Source organism: Anser anser, assembly GCF_964211835.1.
Source record: "Anser anser genome assembly, chromosome: 8".
Classification (NCBI taxonomy): domain Eukaryota; kingdom Metazoa; phylum Chordata; class Aves; order Anseriformes; family Anatidae; genus Anser; species Anser anser.
The window spans coordinates 13,185,849-13,204,890 of record NC_139728.1 but is presented as its reverse complement, the minus strand read 5'-3'; the positions used below and the strand labels follow the sequence as shown (position 1 = coordinate 13,204,890).

Genomic DNA, 19,042 nt, shown 5'->3' with positions numbered 1-19,042 from the left:
TGTATTGACTAGACAGAGGAGTTGGTTTCTAGCCTCCTAGCATTCAACAGTAATTCTAACAAGATCTACAGCTAGTTTAATATATATATATATGTATATTCACAAAGTGAAACAAAGTGAATAATATCTGTCTCTAATATTCTGACTCTTCATTTTCAGTTCATCTCAGAGCAGTTTAGAAAGGAGTTGAGAAGCATGATCCATTTTAAAGGTGTCACACATAGTTAAAATACTCAAAATCATCCAACTGGACAGCAAAATACCTATTTCCCTGACTGACCCTATATAGAATCATAGAATGGCATGGGTTGGAAGGGATCTCAAAGATCATCTAGTTCCAACCCCCCTGCCATAGGCAGGGATGCCACCCACCAGATCAGGTTTCCCAGGGCATTGTCCAACCTGGTCTTGAACGCCTCCAGGGATGGGGCATCCACAACCTCTCTGGGCAGCCTTTTTCCAGTGCCTCACCACCCTCTGAGTGAAGAATTTCCTCCTAACCTCAAATCTAAATCTCCTCTCTTTTAGTTTAAAACCATTCCCCCTTATCCTGTCATTATCTGATTGAGCAAACAGTCACTCTCCATCTTTTTTTATAAGTCCATTTTAAGTACTGAAAGGTTGCAATGAGGTCATGCCAGAGCCTTCTCTTTTGTAGGCTGAACAGCCCAAGCTCTCTCAGCCTTTCTTCATAGGAGAGGTGCTCCAGCCCCTTGATCATCTTTGTGGCCCTCCTCTGGACCCACTCTAACATATCAATGTCCTTCTTGTGCTGGGGGCTCCAGACCTGTACGCAGCACTCCAAGTGAGGCCTCACGAGGGCAAAGTAGAGGAGGACAATCACCTCCCTTGTAATCTAGCCCAGTCACTGATCAATCTACAGCATATGACAGGGAAATAAAACCAGCAATAAGCAAACACAAAAAGCTGTAACAGTTGTTTTTGGCATGTTTTTCCATTATCAGAATGCCTATACAATATCTGACAAAGAATAGGTAAACGGTAAAGTGTGACTGCTATCTATTTATTAGCATGATACTCTGCCTCCTTGGGCTGTTCCTGTAGTGCAATGTAGACTACTGTCCACTGGTACTGGGAGAGTCTGTAGTTTCAGTGCATGTTTGTGGGCAGGTTATGTTTAGCCATAACAACTGCATTGCTTTGAGAAAGAGAAAAGATCATCCCATTTTATTTTATTTAAGAATGTCTACTTTCAGAGTCCTTGAAAATGTTGAAATGTTTGGAATAACTGTAACTCTCCAGAAAAATAGAAAGTTTGTTGTTATCTAATGCAATTCTTACAATTAACATTTTTAGTATCATTATTCTTGCTATGTAAAGTGTATGTTTCAGAGAGCTATGACCTATTTTTATGTTTGCTGTTGATCAGTCAGAGTTTGAATAGCTTCTGCTGCTCTGAAAAAAGCTTAAACTGGTGAGAGAGAGAAGGTGAAGGACACAAACAGAGAAGGGAAGCTGCATTAACAGAGGTTAAAGGAGGATAGAAACTCAATGCTTAGGCTATAATGAATATTTTCCTCAATCTGATTGGTCTTCTCCTTTTCTGTGCTGGCAGTTTGCAATTCCAGGTAAGGTTATGTGAGAAACTGGAATCATCTTCTTAAATTAAAATACTTACTGAGGTAGCAGCAAATTCTTTCCTAGAGTTATTATTAATTATCAATTAAACAGATTTTTTCCTCTTCAAAATCTCTGAATGTTGCTGACTAATCTTTACGGTATTTCAATGACTTGTACTAGAAAGCAGAACATAATTGATACTTCTCAGAGAAGTAGGAAGGAGAAGAGAAGAGGAAGGAAGTTCAAGTCAAACAGAAAGACAGTAAACGAATGAAGCTCCACAGGAAGTTTTTAAGAATTATGATTATATAAACATGTCTTTTGGATATAAAGTTGTCTGCAGTTTATTTGGTATTAACTATCTGTCTTTGAAAAACACATATAGGATCTGGAATACTGAAAGCCAGGGTGGTATTAGGCAGATTTCCTGGTCATAATTCAGATTTTATTTCTATAGTCTATGTCTTGACTAAGTTATTTCTGTATCTCATTTTTGCTATCCATATAATATGTGAATAAAATTTCATTTCTTTTAAAGAGGAAGAATTTAAAGAAGAAGAAGCTATGATAATTAATTCTTTAACATCTATTCAAGACCTGGGAAAGTGTAATTCCCATTATTCTACTTAGAAATATTATCAGAAGACCATGCATATATTAATTTATGATCTATCTCATCTTTCACTTGACATTTCTTTCTTGATATTCAGGCTTCTCGGTGAGTCTCCTGACATCAAAATCTCAGTACTTCATGTAATGAAGATGTGAAAAGTTCACCTAAAGTAGAGCAATTTTACAAGGTATCTCACCTCCCAGCACCCTCAGAAAACTACGGCAGAAGCCTGTTGTAGTCTAAAATAGCTTATATGTCGGTATCCATTTGCTGAATGAAGTAGCAGTAGAGTCTGTTTGGTCCCCCTTTGCATCAGCAAGAGCTCTCACTTTTTACTTCCAGGAATATTTTTTTCTGATTTGCTTAAAAAAAAAAAAAAAAAAAAGGCCCATGTACATGTGTAAGAATAATCTGACTAGCAAGTGTATCAAAGATTGTGAAATGATCCTCCAAAATATTTAGCTGCAGTAATTAGATTACTTGTGACCAAAACTGTTCACCACCATCTCTAAGATTCAGTCAAAGGCACAAATCCATCAGTCTTTCATCTCTACTCCAAGCTTCTGCACAAACTTGCCTGCCATTTTTAGATTTCCATGCTGTAGAAGGTACACTGGCTGACATACCTCCTTATAGATGGTCTCAACTTCAAACTGGTAAGTCTCCTTAGTAAGAATTAAATATTTTGTGTTTGAGTGTTCTTGTGTTTTGATTTCACAGCAAAAACCAAGGGGGACGAAGCTGGTAATCTCTCCTGTGTGTCAATAATAAACCATTTTCATTTTAATCTCTAAATCAGTTATTTTACTTAGCTTCTTTAGCTCTCTTTTTCCCAGCTGTGCTGTGACTGAATGACAGTGTGACACTTTGTATAATGTGTCTGCCCAGTTATGAATTCTGTTCAGTTTTGTGAACACTATTTGTAATTGCAATAACCACAGTGGATTAAATCACCCTTTCTTTGTGCAAAATTGCAACACATTGTGGAGATACAGTCTCAAAGAAATCAAATCCTATCAACACTGAATAGCTCTTTCCAGCTTGAATAACAGTGTTATTGCCAGTAGGGCTTTTGATTGCAGTGGATTTTTCAAAGAAAACTGAAACAAGCCTGGACTGTCAGGCCACACCCAAAGGCCATGTGGCCTGACATTCTACCTCAGCCTATGATGTGGAGAACTTATTTACACCACTTGGCCAAGAAAGCATGGAAGCTCTGCCTGTTAGCCTGCAACATGATTTGGAAATACTTTGAACAAACAAATGCTGTACATAAGTATTAAAAATTAAATACTTCATAAGATAAAGGTGATAAAGACAAAGCTGTAAATTACTGTTAGCAGCTTTTTCAGCTCTTGGTTCTGTGAAAACAAAGATTTTGCAGTAACGGGCACCTTTAAAAAAACTTGGGTACAAGAAGCAGTCTAACTGCACAGCAAGAATTCCTCCCCATTGAGTAAGTCGATGTGCTGACTATAGGTCAGCTGAGGCTCTGGAGTAACTAAGAGACTAGACATGTGGTTGTTGCACTCCATTAACAAAGGTATTTATTTACAGAGTATATTGATGTCAGACTGCATGGTCTAATGATCTGACTGAACCGGGCTTTCTTACCAGAATACCTTCCACCTCACATTCAACCATGCTTAGTCACAGTAAGTCAAGACAATAACTGGAGAAAAATCACACATGTAGCAATGAAGTTAGAATAGAATCATAGAATCAAAGAATATTCTGACTAAGAAGGCACCCACAAGGATCATCAAGTCTAACTCCTGTCTGCACATAGGACCACCCAAACATCAAAACCTACGTCTGAGAGCCTTATCCAAAAACTTCTTGAACTCCAGCGGGCTCTATGCCATGACCTGAGGAGGCTCTGAGGAGGCCCTGAGGAGCCTGTTCCAGTGCCTGGCTACCCTCTCTGTGAAGAACCTTTTCCCAATACCCGGTATAAACTTTCTCTGATTGCAGCTTCATGCTGTTCCCTCAGGTCTTATCACTCGTCACCAGACAGAAGAGATCAGTGCCTCCGCCTCTGCTCCCCCTCACAAGGAAGCTGAAGGCCCTCATAAGGCATCATAGAATCATAGAATATCCCGAGTTGGAAGGGACCCATAAGGATCATCAAGTCCAACTCCTGGCACCACACAGGTCTGCCCAAAAGTTTAGACCATGTGACTAAGTGCACAGTCCAAACGCTTCTTAAATTCAGGCAGGCTTGGTGCAGTGACTATTTCACTGGGGAGCCAGTTCCAGTGTGCAACCACCCTTTCAGTGAAGAACCTCTTCCTGATGTCTAGCCTAAACTTCCCCTGCCTCAGCTTAACACCCTTCCCACGGGTCCTGTCACTGGTGATAACAGAGAATAGGTCACCTGCCTCTCCACTCCCCCTCGCGAGGAAGTTGTAGACTGCGATGAGGTCTCCCCTCAGCCTCCTCTTCTCCAGGCTGAACAGGCCCAGTGACCTCAGCCGCTCCTCATATGTCTTACCCCCTAGGCCCTTCACTATCTTCGTCGCCCTCCTCTGGACACTCTCCAACAGTTTCACGTCCTTTTTGTACTGTGGTGCCCAGAACTGCACGCAGTACTTGAGGTGAGGCTGCACAACCGCAGAGTAGAGCAGGACAATCACTTCCCTCGACCGACTAGCAATGCCATGTTTGATGCATCCCAGGATACAGTTGGCCCTCCTGGCTGCCAGGGCACACTGCTGGCTCATACTCAACTTGCTGTCAACCACAACCCCCAGATCCCTCTCTGTGGGGCTGCTCTCCAGCGTCTTGTCGCACAGTCCATATGTATAGCCAGGGTTGCCCCGTCCCAGGTGCAGGACCCAGCACTTGCTTTTGTTAAACTTCATGTGGTTGGTGATTGCCCAGCTCTCCAATCTGTCCAGATCTCTCTGCAAGGCCTTTCCACCCTCATCCAAGTCCACAACTCCTCCAAGTTTAGTGTCGTCGGCAAATTTGCTCAAAACACCTTCTAGTCCTACATCCAAATCATTTATAAAAACATTGAAGAGGACTGGCCTCCCCTCAGTCTCCTCTGGGCTCAACAAACCAAGCGACCTCAGCCGTTCCTCTTATGTCTTCCCCTTTAGACCCTTCACTGTGTATGTTGCCCATTCAGATAGTTTTATGTCCTTATATTGTGGCACCCAAGAGAACACACTGAACTGGAGGTAAGGCTACACCAGCACAGAGCAGAGCAGGACAATCACTTCTCTACCAGCTAGAAATGCTGTGCCTGATGCACCCTAGAATACTCTTGTCCCTCCTGGCTGCCAAGACACACTGCTAATGTGTGTCTTCACACTTACCATTGTCCAGAATTCCCAGCTTGTTGTCCTCCACTTTGTACATATACCCAGGGTTGCCACATCCCAGGTGCAGAATCTGGCAATTGGTTTTTTTTTAAGCTCCATGCAGTTCTACACATGCCTTTTTTTCTGCACTAAACTCCATTTGTGAAACAGTATGGTCAGTTATAGGATAGTTTCAGGCACTAATTAGTTGTTCCAAGATATAGTCAGGCTGTGATTTTTTTTCTGCTGAGTTCAGTGAGCTTTGGATTCCATCCCACATCAGCAATTTGGGTCTCTTAGTATGAAAATTAAATTAATTCCAAAAGCAGTGTTAAAAATAAGAGGATTTAATGGCTGTCAAGACCGTATACAAAGATGTAATATGGCCAAAGCACAGGTAGAAAGATGGTAACCATCTGGACAATTTTCATGTGTTAACTACATGTCCCTCTGGTTAGGGACTCAGCATTTCATTTTTGCTGAGTTTACAGCCAGGCACAAGACACCTGAGCAAAACTCACACTGTGTGTTTTTCAGAGGTCTAGAGCTCTTTTATATGGTCTCTAGTTCAATACCTTTGCTTGTTGAAATAATGCCAAAACCAGCCTTTGTGAGACTTTGGCTCACTATTTCTACATCAAGTTACAGTGTGCCACAAAGGGATCAGCATTGCTTTCATGTTTTAGCCAAAGCTAAAGACTTGCCAATTCAGTTGCTCGAGAGTTCATGCTTGTTGATCTGATAACCTAAGGAAACAGGTTGCCAGAAGACCTGTTTACCATTTATTTTGTTTTGTTTTTGTTTCCAGGTTGCTGGGCAAAACTCATTGCAGAAGCTGTTTTAACACTGATCGTTGAATGTCTCTAACGTTCACATATGCAGGCACTAGGCATTTGTGAAGTTACTGATTATAAGCTTCAGCTCATTGCAAAACTTCCTGTGCCCAGTATCCATGGTATGCCAGGTATATATTAATATCACTGTTAATCTGTATCCCTGGCAGTCTGCTCCAGTCTCAAGGTAAAGGTCTCTGGGATGTATTCAACTCAGGTTGTCCACATGCTGGACAGAAGTTACAGCACAGGACTGCAAAAAACTCCTTTCTCAGCACATATTCTTGATTGAATGATAAGTATACACAGGTTTCTGTGATGTCAAGGGAAGGACATCTATAGATTGCTGGGATGATGGGGTACCTTTTAGAAAGCTAATGGCTCAACAACTGCAACTGAAAGGCAGCAAACCACAAGCCTTAATTAATCTCATTAATCCAAAGAACTCCTTGTAGAAATTCGGTGTTCGGAAACTCAATGACTTTGCCTTGGCTAAGGTTGATCTTGAAGGTTAGATTTCTAGATCTCATACTGCTGATTGCACATTCTCTTAGGTTACTAGTTGTACATTTGAGCTTTTTTGATCAGATGCTTGGGCACTGTGAGCTTGTTAGCTGTTCAGTATTGGTATGAGAGAACAAAGTTCAGGAAGGCAGTGGACCCAGCATTTTCTGTTGTCACCAAAGTACTTGTTACTGTAGAATCACTGCAATATCATGTTTGGCTTCATGTTCTAATAGTGTGCTTTAATATTATTCTAATGTAAATCAGACTGTATAGGACAAGTGTATTTTTTTTTTCATTTTTAAGTCTTTTTGTCATACATTTCTATAATTGTGAGACATATAGTTGTCAGCCTCCTGACATATCAGTCTGTATTAAAGTTTTGTATAGTGCAAGGCGTGGCATGTGGTGAGGGGAAATGGATCACATGGGCTGTCATGGACAGTGAGAGGTATGAAAAGTAAACTTAGCAGTGGATTACAAAAACAAGCAAAAAACATGAAGCGCATGAAGAGCATGTAAAAGCAGAGAGACTTTGAAAACATTTGTTTTGGATATAATAGCCAATATATCTTCTTGTTAATAGGCACAGGGAAAAAGTGGCATTAAAATTTCTGGCATACAGTCAGAAAGATTTAATCATACTGTAAGAAAGATGAAAATAAAATCAGAGATCAAAATATTTTGGGGTAAGTGCAGAAGTATGTAATAAAGGAAAAATATATTTAAATTTAATAATCAATTATCCGTTTCTCTTCTATTTTTATGGCTCTTTTAACTTGGGATATTAAAAGAGTCTCGAGAATCAGGCATGTATTGTTAAGTTATGCAGACAAATAACTAAGCCCTGGACTCAGTTTTGGGTAACCGAACAGACCTTGGAAAACTACCAGGCATGACGTGAAAAAATGCTGAACCTAACAAATAACACAGTGTGAAGAGTACAAAAGTTACAGATAGCGCTGTTAGGAATGACTGTTAGATTTTACAGATTTTTAATGGAGCTTATTTTATAGAAAGCCCTACTTTACAACTATTTGCAGTGGAGCACCGGGGACCTGTTAGGGAGACAGTCTGCAATGCCAGCTGGGAACTGTATCAGTATCACCAAGATCGTCTGGGAAATGCTATCAGAAATACCCAAGTTGTGTGCTGATGTAGAAAAAATAACTTCTGGAGGGAAAAAATAACTAGGGGCAAGTTTTTTAGTTAGGAGGAACCAAGGGCAGAGAGGGAGAGATCACTGTAGATGGGGAGAAGAACCAGCATGGGGAACTGGTGGGAAGGGCTTGAAAAAGGGGTCTAAGCGGTCTGTGTGAAAGGCTGTGTCCATGCTGTGTGTGTAAGAATGTGTGTATGCCTACACACCCAGAATAGGTGCATGGCCTTGCTGCCAGCTAGTCATGGGGACAGAAACACACAGCAGTCTCTTAGCCCACAGGCTGGGATGGGAGAGGGTGGGAACTATTCCCAGGTAGTTCTGGTAGGCCAGGAAGGAGGAAGGAGAACTCCTCTTCATCCTGAAGCCCAATGGTTTTAGCTAACCAGAATTCACAGAGAATTTCAATAGACTGAGAATTCATTGAAAAACTTTCAAAAATTTCCTTACAAAGCCACTTGAACTATTTATATTAATAACAGCATTAGGAAAAAAATGTCTTCTAATAATAATTTTCCGGTGATTCATCATAAAGAAACTAAATCTAAAACATATGTTTTAGCATATTTAGAAAAGATCATAGAATAGAATCATAGAATCATTAAGGTTGGAAAAGACCTCCAAGATCATCAGGTCCAACCATCACCCTATGACCAATGTCACCCACTAAACCATGTCCATAAGCACCACATCCAACCTTTCCTTGAACATCCCCAGGTATGGTGACTCCACCACCTCCCTGGGCAACCCATTCCAATGCCTGACTGTCCTTTCTGAGAAGAAATGTCTCCTCATTTCCAACCTAAACCTCCCATGCTGCAACCTGAGGCCATTGCCTCTAGTCCTATCACTGGTTATCTGTGAGAAGAGGCCGACCCCCAGCACCCCACACCTTCCTTTCAGGTAGTTGTAGGGAGCAATAATGTCTCCCCTGAGCCTCCTCTTCTCCAGACTAAACAACCCCAGTTCCCTTAGCTGTTCCTCACAGGACTTGTGTCCCAGGCCCTTCACCATTTTTTTAAATTAAAACACTAAAATCCATTTACGATCTGAGCAGATTGAATATAAGGTCTTTTTTTTTTTTTTTCTCTGATTACTACACTGTTTCCTTTGTGCACAGATAATTATTTTTCACTTTTTTTTAAGATTTTATAGGAGCTTAGGTGTACAATTTATTAATCATTCATCTGCATGAAAGGTGCTACAGGTTTTACAGACTAAAAATATCTAGGGATATTAAAGGCAAGCATCAGACAAGAGAAGGTAGAAACATCTTGCAGTTTGAGCAGTAGGGGTATTTCTTTTTCTTCTGTATGTAAAAGGCCAGGCTATGTAAGATTTGACTAATCTGTATGTTTACTGAAACAACGATATCAAAGCTTACTACAAATGTATTATTTCAACTTTGTTTTTAAAGGAAAACTACCTTCCACATCAAATGAAATCTGGTATTGGGTGATTTTTAAAATAATGGTATTTCTCTTACTCTTTATACATAGAATTGAATACAGTTCCCACCTGTCTGGTGCTTTTTTCCCCAAATTTTAGATATTTTCTATTAAAAATACTTATATAAAAATTAAGGGTAATCTACTAAGATGTCTGTTTTCTGGTTTGCGATGTAATATTATTATTATTATTGTTGTTGTTGTTGTTGTTATATTGCACTGACTTATTCTTACTCTCCAGACCAAGTAACAGCAATATTATTACTATTTACTAACTTTGGGTGACCTTTCCTCAAAACCCTCATTCTTTTATATGCATGCTATTTCAGATTTTGCTCCTTTTTTAATTCCTGTTTGTCTTTCGAGTGGTATGAACTTTCCCATTCTTGGATTGGGGATTCAACTGCTCGAAGCAAAATGGCCCATGTAACAGCAGCTAATGCACATGTAAGTGTAAACAGTGTTTGAGTGAAACACCAAAAAACATCTGAGAGCATTTGCTGCAAAACTGAAAAAGGAAAGAGATGTCCCTTGGGTTAAGCAGTAACCAGGTGTCACCTTGGCAACATCCTAACTGCCACCTTAACCAACCATCAGCCAGCAACCAGCTCTCAGAGTGGCGCTACAGTGAACAGCACCCAGGGAACCCCTCAGGTGTTCAGCTGGGACTCCTGGGGAGCTTTGTGTGCGTGTGTTGGAGGGGGGAGGGTGGTATGTGTGTGTTTGAGCCTATTTGTGTCATATTAGAACTCTTGGGATTGGTTACAGAAGTGTGCCTGGAAATTACAGGTGTATATTAACTTGTAGATGTCTAGTATTGTGGTTTATCATTGTATTACTAATATTGTCTCTGAATGTATAGTTCACTAACAGAGAGTCAGATGTTTAACATCAATAAATTACATACACCTTTTCAGTTCTGATTTGATTTAAAAGCACACAAAACTGCAGTTTCCTTGCAGCAGGCATCTATGCCACTGATTCTCATAAGCAGGTGCTCTGAAGCCCATGGGTCTGTTTGCAAAGAATCAAGACAGTTGTGTGACAGGTATCCTTGATAGTAATAGATTTGTTTGAAAAAAATAAAAAAAAAAAAAATCAGTGGTGAATCTTTTTCTGTGACCTTTTCTTCTTTTTCCCATCCAAGTAATTTTTTAATTCCGAGGACTATATATTTGTTTCCTAATGGAAGGTTAGTACCTCCCGTGGTAGAATAGAGAGGGATCTTTATCGAAGGTTTTCTTTCAGCTTTTCTACAGCAGAGTTGAAGCCAGTCCTCCTCAGCTTCTATCTTTGAGTCTATTAAAACATCTTGTCTCTTTTGGATATGCTCTCAGCTTTCTCTTACCACTGAAAGAATTGTACTGTACTATCAAATTTTGCCCAGAACAAAAGATCTTTTCCTAAAACACCTCAAATTAGTTATATTTTAAGGTATATTATTGTATATATTTTTCATGTTGCTAGTTTTTTTTCAACTTCCAACACACTTTACTTTACTTCATAACCTCTTACCCTAGAAAACAGATTCATTAACTTTGTGCATGCAGTACATAAAGTAGCAGCCATAGCTCTACTTCACTTACTACATTCATTTTTATTTTATTTTTTTACTACTATCATTTGAAAATGTCAGGAGTCAGAGATCTAAACAGTCTGAGGAGTAACTGAACAATTTGTTTGTGATAAGAACAAATGTTTTCAGGCTGCTAGACAACTTCCAGCATCTGCATTATATACTTTCCAGTGTGTGACCTTGACAGATCAAACACCCTCTTGTAAGGAAAAAACAAGGGCAGAAGAAAGGGAATGGAGTGTGATATTGCACCTTAATTTATCTGAAAGCATATTTCCATTTTTTTCAGCCAACTGAACAGAAGATGCTGAGATGAAGTGTCCATGACAGCAAGAAAATTAAAAGCAATCTGTAGGTCAGACTGGATTCAATTTTAGATGACTTTATAAGGATGCATATGGTATATCTCAGAAGTGCCAATATTTTTTTCAATGTATTGGTATTTTCAAAAGCCACATGAAAAAACACTTTGGTCACATGGATGCCCAAAACACAGCACGAAACTTGTTTGCTTTCCATCAGATACATAACTACAGACACACTATAAACAGAATAGCCTAAAGAGAAGAAAGAATCTTCTAAGATCTTCTAAGATCTTTACATATAGCTCAGACTGCAAATAGTGTGTATTCTGGCTGAAAGTTAGATGTGGATGAAGAGCGGTCTGCATTAAGACTGCTGATCTAAGAAGCTGTGTCACTCCAGTATCATAACTCCTGTCACTGAGATTACACTAGGAAGAAGAATAAGCACAACAAAAAAGACAGGAGCATGAAGCAGCTGCATAATTGCATGCCTATGGAAATGGCTTTAGCTACAATTTTTGAGCCCATGAAAAGGAGTGAATCTTTTCGCAGAATCAAATGGAAGCTTGCATGAATAGAAATGGGCAGAAAGAAAATCTATCCCAAGAGCAAGAATGAAGATCAGAAATTTATAACTCCACATATAATTATGTATGAAGATTAATGATCTAACTCTCTGAAGAGTAGCAGAACCAATTGCAAGTTTATCACCAAGCCAAGCACCTGGACCAAAATTTATTCACAGTATCCTTATATGGGCTCAAGCCTCAGCATTGTCTATAACATCTCCTCATCTAAGTTGTCTGTCTTATGCGTCCCAACATTCTACCTGAAGGCTGAAGTTAGTATTTTGGGGCATCTAGTGATGAGAAGCCAAGGCTGAATCTGAGTACAATTGCCAAGGGCAGTACACCTTCCTTCTGCATTCCCAGAGTTGTCTTGTCTGAAGATGTTGTCTGTATCTTGTCTGTATCTGTTGTCTCCCATTCCAATTTTCACCAGAGAAAAAAGTTAGCTGCATACCAATGTTGTAATCAGCTCAAGAATTTTTCAGGTCTGGAAGGAAAGGACTTGTTTAGTGTTGTTGTTTGTTTGTTTTTAAGGGAAAGGGGTAGTGAGAGAGGAGGGAATGGAACCGACCACACACAAGAATGAGTTACATTTTTTTAAATGAAACAATTAAATGTTCTCAGATACCTGTCTCATAAAACCCTTTTGTCCCTTCTCCTTTGTGCAATAATGACAGACACACACAAACATGCAGTGGGTTTATATGCCAAGGTGCTGGCATCAGGGGGAGATACAGGGTGGCCTCTGTGAGAGGAGATGGGGGGCAGCCCTGTGCCAGACACAGCCGGTTCCAGCTGGTCACAGCCAGTTCCAGCTGGTCACAGCCGGTTCCAGCTGGTCACAGCTGGTTCCAGCCAGCTCTACAACAGCCCCACTGCCAAGTCTGAGCCTGTCAGCAATGCTGGTGGCATCTCCAGGGAAACACAGTTCAAAAAGAAAAAAATGCTGCACATCAATGTGGAGTGGGGCAAAACAAGGTGCAAGAAACAGCCCTGCACCAGGTCAGAGCAGAAGGAGGGAGAGGAGGTGCTCCAGACACCAGAGCAGGGACTCCTGGGCAGCCCGTGGAGAGGACCACACTGGAGTAGGGGAAAAGTGAGGAGGAAGGAACAGCAGAGAGGACCTGTGATGGACTGAACACAAGCCCTTACTTCCCATCCTCCCCTGTACTACTCAGGGCAGGGGAGGAGGCAAAAGAGTCAGGAGTGAAGGAGTGAACTTTAGCCTGGGACATTGTTAGGGAGCAGGAAGGTGTTTCAGGTTTTGCATTTGTCTTTCACCATCCTACTGTAGTATTAATTGCTAATAAATGAAATGATTTTTCCACAAGTTGAATCTGTTTTGCCTGTTATGGTAATTAAGATGTGAATTCCCTGTCCTTATCTCAACCCATGTGCTTTTTTTGCCTCCTATTTTGTCTGCCTGTGCTGGTGAGAAGGGGTAGTGAGAGGGCAGTGGGCAGCTGACAGCTGGCCAAGGTCAACCCACCACAATACACACACACACACACACACACACACACACAGACACACACACACAGACACAGACACACACACACACACAGACACACACAGACACACACAGACACACACACACACACACACAGACACAGACACAGACACACACACACACACACACACACACACACACTAATGAGTTTTAACATTGTGTTTAAGTTCACCACAAATTTCCTGGCCTTCCTAATCCATTCTGCTCTCTCAGACATCCCATTCCAATTTAGAGAAGTTTATAGCATCCCTGCTTCATGTTTCCTTGCAGTGTATTTCAGTGACCTTTATTGAGTTGTCTATTCTCAGATATTGCTTCAATCTTTGCCTCACTCATCCAACTTTTTTATTGTCAATTTCTGTTGTCATTTTACCTTTTTATCCTTTTTGTTGTATAGATAGTTGTATAGAAGTGAAGGGTAAAAACAAAGCCAAGTTCACAAATTTCTGAGTTTGGCAACCTCCACAAGTGCGATACAGAACAGAGAAAGCTTGGTGTCAAAGTAAGGGTTCCACATTAACATGGAAAACAATTTTTTATTTTTTTTTTCTGCCAAAATCTACAGCAGAGAATGGAAGGATTTGAATATAGGTGTTTTCTTCATCTTCAACTTAACAAATATTTTATATTCATCCCCTCTTTTTTATTTTCTAACATGAATTGCAATAAATATATGTAGAGATGGATAGATGTGTCGTCTCTCAACTGCAGTGCCAAATGAAAAAGGCTCTCAAAGTCAAGCAAAGTAGGGACAAGAATGATGTAGAAATAACTTTTTTTTTTTCCCCTTGTAATCAGAGAATCATTGCATGTCTTGTGTTGGAAGGGACCTTAAAGATCATCAAGTTCCAACCCCCCTGCCATAGGCAGGGATGCCACCCACTAGATCAGTTTGCCCAAGGCCTTGTCCAACCTGACCTTGAACACCTCCAGGAATGGTGCATCCACAACTTCTGTGGGCAACCTGCTCCAGTGCCTCAAATGCATGACCACAGTTACATAGGCCTTGATAGATGGAAGCATAGTGGGAGATTACATGCTTCCTTTAATTCTATCAATAAGAAAAAGAAAATTTTAACACCTGACCTCTCTGATGAGTTTCTCATAATTTCTAAGAAAACACCCAGTGCATTTAGTTTATTAATCTTTGGTAATAACTGTTAGATTATGGATCAAAATATTTTTTTTAATTTATCATAGAGAAGAAGTCATTTAAATTCAAATTTTATAAAGAATGTATTACTTAAGTGTAGCCTGTAATATCAAAATGTGTGATTTCCTAGCTGTGAAATGGCGTAACACAGCAGGTCTTATAAAATATTATTGAAGTACATACCTTTCACAGAAAGAACTGCTGAAGTTTCTAGAAAGACTTCATATTTAAAATAATAAGAAGTTTGCACTATACTACATCTCTCCTTTTCATAACTGCAAGGGGCTGCTGTTCAGATGTTCGTATGAATTGCTACTTGAAATAATAATCTTTCACATAGGACTTTACAAGCTGGTTTTGTGAGAAGGTTTGTAAAAAGGACCATACCTACAGGTGATTTAGTAAACCCTTTGAAAATAAGAGCAGTATTTTCAGGTGAAAGTTATTTAAAAAGTGCAACAGGGTAGAAATAAAAAAAAAAAAATTAAAAATTAAAAAATAATAAAAGGAAAAATAAAAGGTATTATAGCTATGGAAGTGTTTTTAAATAACCACTTTTTATTGTGTTCTGTGAGATACTAGCCTTCAGAAAGTTCAGCACAATAATGGCTACAGAGAATACAATAAAGAAAATGCACCAGTAAGAAATCCTTATTGTGTATATATTACCCACAGAAATACCATCCGAGAAGATACTAGGACTAAAGCCAAGCTTTATAATTTCTCACTGCTTAAGCTGTAAATAATTAGCTTTCCATATGCTGAAATGTATACTACTAACGTTAAATGTCAGCATCTCCATTAACCTTGTATATTCTCTGCTAGGGTTGTACACAGTTTTGTTTCAAGTGGAATAAGGCAGCTAACAGAAAATCTGGTGTATATATAACTTTTTAAATCTATTTGCTATCTATGAGGTCAAAAATATCAATGTTTTAGTTGATCACATGTGGACATGTAATTAACGTATAAAGATGTTTTTTAGTGACCCCGATGTTGAACTTGATCAGGTCACAAATTAAAAAAAAAAAAAGAGCAAAGCAGTTTGGCTACAGCAAACTGAACTTCCCATTAAATTGGCAGCTGCAGTCATTTTCAAGGCACAAAAATTATCTCAATCCCTAATACATATATATGATAGATAGAAAGCATCAAACTTGCTTGCCTAAAGTAGGGAAAACTCATATTCAGGCTTCAAGTTCGGAGTTCCCTGGCTTATACAGCTGCACTATAGATTTTTTGAATAGATTTTTGGAAACTGGAAGCCTCTTAAAGTGGTCAGACTAATGGGTATGAAGCCTGCATATCCATCCTTATTTCTGCAAATATATAAATTAACTAGATATAAATTATGTAAATTAATATATTCCGAGTAGTCATCAGTTCACTTTTTTACTTGAGAGTTGAAATGAATCTAAGTTTACTCTTGCCTCTCTGTACTAGCAACAAAAAAAATAAATTTATGATTTCCTGATTTACAGCCATTCCCTTGCTTAGTGGGTGACTGGTTCTGACAGTGTTACTGGTGTCCAGCCATGACCCAAATACCACAGCACATGTCAACAACCAGGCACCTTCCAAGGCTGCTATTACTGTGTGACATACAGTAATATTTCCCAGATGATCTCTCTGAATCAAATGACCTGCCACTCTTCTTTCACATCACCTCTGGAGATAACAAGAACTTATTTGAACTGCTTTGAAACACAGAAGTTACAAACAGTAGCCATAGTAGCCAAAAATGACTTCTGCAAGGACTCATTAGAGGGTAAAGGAAGGTATTTTCAGCTGAATTCCAAGTGACACAGACACTGAGACTCACTCTCATACAAGTTTAGCCATATACTATGAACAGCATACTTGAGGTCTAAATTAATCGTATCCCCCATTTTCTGTCAAGACATGGTAAATTGTTTATCTTTAGTAATGTTAAGTTCTTAAACACTTACAGTTATGCTTACTGCCTTCTTTTCCTCATGTTTGCGTGAAAATTGTTGGTTATAACAAATCTTCCCATCCCCTTTACAGTTCCATGGCATTTGTATTTTGCCTAAGCTCTTCACCTCTGTACATCATTAAGGTATCTGCTTGTCTTTCTCTGAAATTATAATGGAGGAAAAAAGTTTTATGGATGACATAGATATGGATGGCATTTGCTTTTCACTAGTTGCACTGTGGCAGTTTTAATTGTATTCTGGGAATTGAATGAGTGCTACCAGTTGTTGGCAGAGCATTGTTAATCGTTTATAAAATATTCTTTTAATTGATGAAATGCATCCAGAGTCCTCCTGAGGAAAATGAGCAAGCTTGTATCTATATGCAAGTAAATCTAAAACTTACTATTAGAAATCAGAATGTCAGCCAAAATCTCCTAGGCACTTATAACACAGTACTTTTCAAATACTGTACTGCCTCTAAACTTATGTGCTTGATCTCTTGAGTAGGATAAGGGACTACATAAGTGACATTAATTTTATTTTCATTCTGAGGTCTGGGGTTGACCTGATTGTCCCCTTGATGAACTACATCCTCACAGACATTTACATTTAAGCATTTTTAAGTATAAATTCCTCCAAAGGGTCATAGCCAAGCCAAGATAGATTATTTTCATGAATAATTCTTGTAAGCTATGGTATCAAATGCTTTACTAAGTTCAGATATTAATCTAATGCATTCTACTGTTCTCCCCAGAATATGGAAATTAGAGTCAGTGGTTTAGAAAATTCCTTAGTGAGGCTGGAGGTCCTTGTGGCTGAAGATATGAAATATAATGTCTTTTGCTTCAAGGATGAAAGGATCAATGAATAAAAATGGGATAAGTAGCCTAGATTTTTTCAAAGCTCCTGAAAGGGTAGGTAACCTTATTACTGTGTGTGTGTAAATTTGCCTGCACTCACTCTGGTTAGTCAAATGCACATAAAAACATAAGGCATAACATGAATGAGATACATGTTAGAATCAAACATATTATAAATTATTTGGGAATTAAAGATTCCAGCTGATACTGTTTCCTTTGAGCAGTGTTTTCTAGAATTTAACTATAGGAATGAACTTGGTGGAAGACCCCAAATATAGAGAAAATCCCATGAAAAATTCTGATTCTTATACTAAGCAAGACCATACTGTGGCTGAGATTTGTATGTAAGTGTACAAAGGTGAAAGTTGTTTTTTTTTCTCAAACCATCAGAAGAAAGCTCTAGAGTAACTGAAGAGTAGAGTCAAGTTCTCTCCTTGCAATCATTAATTTCCCAAAAGTACAGAGAATAAATTGGATACTAATGAATGCAAAGCTGCTGATCCCTTATTTATGTATAAATCAAAATTTGCTATTAGTGTAGTGCTACTAAATTCACTAGTAGTGCCATTATCAGAACAATGTCTGCAAACTTCAGTTGCAGAATAAGATTCCAATTGCAGTGTTTTTTAAAAACAGAACTAAAACAGTCCTTTAGTCCAAGAGGATAGTACAAGGAACACAACTAGCTCCAAGACAAATTTTAAATGTATTAAGTGGAAGCCTGACTGCAGGGATATTTCTCTCAAACTCTTGTCCACCCCTCACTCCCTCAACAGCTTTCCATGGGATACCAAAACTATATAGCTCTCAATGGCTAACTGCCTTAGGTCTTGCGGTCTCTTATCTGGCAGTTATTTTGCACATCTAATGCAGCAGAACAGAAGCCACTCTGTCACTCAAAACCTATTCAGCTATTTTAAGATTCTGATTTTACTTCCAAGTTGTCATCTAGTACTGCCCTTGAGACAAGGCAATGTGTGGTGTATAAGATCTGCTTTTCTGAAAGGTTTCTTATGGAAATGCTTGTTCCTAATATGCTGCATAATGTCATACATGGCTTGCTTGAACGCACATTTATTTGCATTCCTGGAAATGAATTCACTATACAGTATTAAAGAGGAATTATCTATCTTATAACTGAAGACCATTTAAGTATGTCCAAAGAAATACTACTTATGAATAATCTTCTTCCAAGACTTTTTCAATGAAGTATCTTGTTGAAAATTCTAAAATTATGGGGAAATGAATAGGACTTCTTTTCTGCATGCAAAAATATAATGTATTAAAATTGCAACACTGAAAGTTCTTTTCGATATGAAAATGTTTTGCTTTAGTTATATGCAGTCTTTTTCCTTTCAAATTTCAGTTTATATCTGACTCTTCAAAATCAATGGGGACTCATTTTCTTTTTTTTGGACAATGATTATGTACAACAATATCAAACATATATTTCTCTGTGTTAAAAATCCAGGATTCCAGTTTCTCTTCCTAATGAAAACCAGGAAACTCAGCAGACCCCCTCCCCAGGACCATTTTTGTGAGTATAATCTCACATCTTCTGTTCTTATAAAAAAATAGATTATTAAAAAAAAAAAAAGGAAAAATGAAGTCCAAAGAAACTCACAGTCTATGGGGAATGACTGAAGATGAAGACTCTAGTGATAATTCCCAAAGCAAATGAAATTT

At 38.8% G+C, this 19,042-nt stretch overlaps 1 protein-coding gene and 1 long non-coding RNA gene across 5 annotated transcripts in view; both read right to left on the bottom strand.

The window, feature by feature from the left end:
* Positions 1–19,042, bottom strand: part of BRINP3 (BMP/retinoic acid inducible neural specific 3) — a 237,490-nt gene that overhangs the window by 126,447 nt on the left and 92,001 nt on the right. The window lies entirely within an intron of this gene.
* The window catches only part of LOC310903389, a 78,005-nt gene that overhangs the window by 24,772 nt on the left and 34,191 nt on the right, over positions 1–19,042 (bottom strand). The window contains exon 3 of the long non-coding RNA XR_014587502.1: positions 16,509–16,657. This is a non-coding gene — a long non-coding RNA (uncharacterized lncRNA). The remainder of the gene's footprint in view (positions 1–16,508; positions 16,658–19,042) is intronic.